The 3,995-nt window shown below is 39.0% G+C and overlaps 2 pseudogenes; both read left to right on the top strand.

Moving 5' to 3' along the window:
- The window catches only part of LOC106760281, an 8,311-nt pseudogene extending 6,956 nt beyond the window's left edge, over positions 1-1,355 (top strand).
- Positions 1,356-1,546: 191 nt separating this feature from the next.
- LOC106760280 overlaps positions 1,547-3,995 on the top strand; it is a 3,637-nt pseudogene continuing 1,188 nt past the window's right edge.

Here is a 3,995-nt window from a genome sequence, read left to right as displayed (position 1 = left end):
ATTAACAATCAAAACATATGGAAACCATATAAATAATCAAGAGTTTCAATAAAAGAGAGTATCAAAAGATTACATTGTTTCCCCTAACAACAATAGGGTTTAGTTCACCATTTTCATGGTGAATCTAAATAAAAAATGGATGAAGAATGGAAAAGCAAACCCTAGAAAAGATGAAAAGGAGCCTCAACATCCAAGAGATCCTCTCCAGAGAGTGAAATTAGGTCTGGCCGCCCCCTTCTGTCAAAAGAATGCATCTAAAACTAGGGCTATTTATAACCAAGAAAAGTGACAAAATTCAAGCCCAGGCCCATCTGGCAACTGCCCGACACCAAAAATGGCCGCCCGTCGGTGTGCCTCAAGCCGCAGAACCGCCCAACACCAAAAACAACCGCCCGACGCTCCGGTCAACCGCCTGACGCCAAGGTCAACCGCCCGACGGTTTGGTCAACTTTTTCTTGTTGTCTGGTTGACTTTTCTGGTTGACTAGTTGACTTTTCTGGATGACTGATTGACTTTTCTGGTTGACTGGTTGACTGATTGACTTTTCTGCATTCTGGTTGACTTTTCTACACTGCAACCGTTCGATCTTCAACCTTTCTTTCCTTTTCTTGAGTCTAAGACCTTCATCTTCAACTTCATTCTTCACTTTCTCAAAAATGCTACAAAACAGTGCAAAACAAGCATAATATCGCTAAAAATAGCTTTTGACTCTCTATAGACTCATTTATTGAGTTTTGCTTGATTCTAAGCTCATTCTAAGCAGTAAAGGGAGTAATTTGGTCTAAAATGACATATGAAAATAACTGTTTTTCAACCTTCATCACACCATCGCACACACGATCACAAAAACCGTAACCATGATCATCATTGAAAAGATGAGCACCATCATGATCACCAAAAGCTTACTTAATCTCTTCGTGATGAATCAAAAACTAAAAAGAAGCAGTGGAACATAAATGTATAAGGGGATTATCTCCATGTCCTTGGAGACTCTATCCAGAGTATTGGAGTAATGATTGGTGGAGCTGTATTATGGTATAAACCCGAGTGGCAATCATCAATATGTTGTGATATATTTCGAAAGTCTTGATGGAGAGCACGCCTCGTGAGATCAATGCTACTAAGCTAGAAATAGGATGTTGGATATCGCAGACGTGGTCGTTGTTCAGGAACTGCATATATGGGCCATTAAAGTCGGAAATGTTTTACTAGCTTGTCATGTTGAAATCAGACGTGAAGCATATGCAAACATGATGTTGGATAAGGTTATATACTATTTTAAACGGGTCTATAACATTGGTCACGTAACCATACAGATAAGTGCTAGATTTCATCTTCTATTGAATATTTCGTGAAAGTGAAAGATTAGAGGGGAAGGATTTAGTAGTTGGACTTGGTGACTTATGCTTCTAAAACTCAAATTTCTCTATGGCAATAACACTTTGATTTATAATAAAATGTTTGAAGTCTCACATCGACTAGAGATAAGACCAATTTATAGTAAATAGGTAGGTGCAAACGTCACCTTACAAGCTGGTTTAAGGGTATGAGTTAGGCTTAAAGTCTACTTTTTAACATGGTACCAAAGCCAAGGTAGAGTATATCCCAGCGAAATTCTTGATGCCTTGGTTTCTATTCAATTAATATGGTTGCTTACTGGTATTTTTGTATATGAAGCCATCTGTAGAATCATTGCTGGTCTAAAAGCGTGGATGGTTTCTTAATGTTTTTAGTTTCCACATTTGGTCTTNTAGAATCATTGCTGGTCTAAAAGCGTGGATGGTTTCTTAATGTTTTTAGTTTCCACATTTGGTCTTGTGGTTAATATCAGCATGGCTTTGTTATTGGGTCTTGATCATGGCCATGGATATGATGGTCACGGTCATGGATACAGACACGAACACGGACAAGATGGTCACAGACATGGACGTGGCCATAGTCATGGATTTACAGTTCTTACTCACAATGATGCAAAACATGCAAAAGTTGAGCACCATCGCACACATGATCATACAAACCTACATGATGATCATCATTCATAAGATGAGAACCATCATGATATCCAAGAGCTTACTCAATCTCTTCTTGATGAATCAAAAACTAAAAAGAATCAATGGAACATAAATGTATAAGGGGCTTATCTCATTGTCCTTAGACACTCTATCCAGAGTATTGGAGTAATGATTGGGGGAGCGGTAAAATGGTATAAACCTAAGTGGCAACTAGTTGATTTAATTTGAATTCTAATATTTTCAGTAATAGAGTTGTTGGCAATCATTAATATGCTGTGAAATATTTTGGAAGTCTTGATGGAGAGCACGCCTCGTGAAATAAGTGCTACTAAGCTAGAAAGCGGATGTTGGATATCGAAGACGTGGTGGTTGTTGATGAACTGCACATATGGGCCANTACAATCGGAAAGGTTTTACTAGCTTGTGATGTTAAAATCAGACGTGAATGATAACGGTAATTTTTACCATAATCTATGGTGCAATTTTCTTGCCAAATCAACACTCCTAAAGCTTGAAACATGCTTGATCCTCCCTTTAATCTAACTTTGTGAATAAATTTAGCTTAGGTTATACACATTAGTTTTCATCACTAATTCCTCAAATTTTGTAGGAACTTTGTTTGCTTTGGAAAAACATTAAAGCTCTTGAAAGTGGAGAACCAAGGAAAGCCTAGAAGATGAAGATTTGAAGATTTTCTTTGCACAAGTGGCGCCCAGGCGCCCCTGGGGGGCGCCCAGCGCCCTTCAGCTCGCTGTTTTGGCCATTTGCTCACGCCCAGGCGCCCCTGGGGGGCGCCCAATGCCCTTCAGCTTGCTGTTTTCCCTGATTTATCACGCCTGGGCGCCCCAGGAAAGGGCGTTGGGCGCGACTTTTTGCTGAGTTGGCACCCTAGACCTATAAAAGGCACACAGTTTTCGAGGGTGGCAACTTCTTGGCGGCTGAGACCTGGGGAAGCGTTCTTGCACCTTTTGGAGCTAGTTCTGGACAGTGAGAGCTCTCCTTTCCTTCTCCTTGAGTCTCTTCTTCACCATTTTCATTCCATTGTAAGCTCAAGCTCTCCATTAATGGAGAGCTAAGTTCATTCTTGTTAGAGAGTGATGTAAACTAAGAACTTCTTGTAAATGCACTTGTGTTTAAATGAAAAGTGCTTCATTCATTGCTTGTTGGTGCTTTTGTCTTTTACTTAATGCTAGTTATGGCTTGATCAACCATAGCTTGATTGTGGGGTTTACTTAAGGTTGGGAAACATTGGGTGAACCTTGAACTAGCCTAAACACCTAAGGGAAATAGTGTCTAGGGATAGAGCTAGGACCATTAGTTGTCATAAACTTCTTTTCTTAATGCGGGTGAGTTTGTTGGATTACCAAGGGATTGGGATGTAACAAATGAACATAGGCTATCTCACCAAGGGATTGGGTTTTAGTGATTTAGCTAGTTGACAAGAACAAGTAATTAATGAAGGGTAGTGTAGTGCATTTGCATAGGAAGGAATTAGTTGAAATCATTCTCCAACATGTTCATTCCACATAGTTATCAATCATCTCATTTTCACTTGTTTTGGCCCCAAGTAGCTCAAACTTTTACTTATGCATAACTTTTACTTTCATTGCACAATATCAAACAAAAATGGAATCATTCTTTACTTTAAATTAGTTAGTAATTATACGATAGTAGAGTAATAACGAAGTCTCTTGGGAAACGATATCCGGTCTTACCGGTATTACTACTTGAGCGATTTGGTGCACTTGCCAAAGTCTCAACAGTGAAGCATATGCAAACTTGGTGTTGGATAAGGTTATAGACTATACCAAACGGGTCTATAACATTGGTCATGTAACCATGTAGATAGAGTGCTAGATTTCATCTTCTATTGAATATTTCGTGATANTGAAATATTAGAGGGGAAGGATTTAGTAGTTGGACTTGGGGAATTATGTTTCTGAAACTCAAATATCTCTATGGATATAACACTTTGTTTTAAAA

The sequence above is a fragment of the Vigna radiata genome, chromosome 5 (genome assembly GCF_000741045.1).
Source record: "Vigna radiata var. radiata cultivar VC1973A chromosome 5, Vradiata_ver6, whole genome shotgun sequence".
Classification (NCBI taxonomy): Eukaryota; Viridiplantae; Streptophyta; class Magnoliopsida; order Fabales; family Fabaceae; genus Vigna; species Vigna radiata.
Note: the sequence above shows the minus strand (reverse complement) of the source record. Positions and strands in the feature narration are given on the sequence as shown.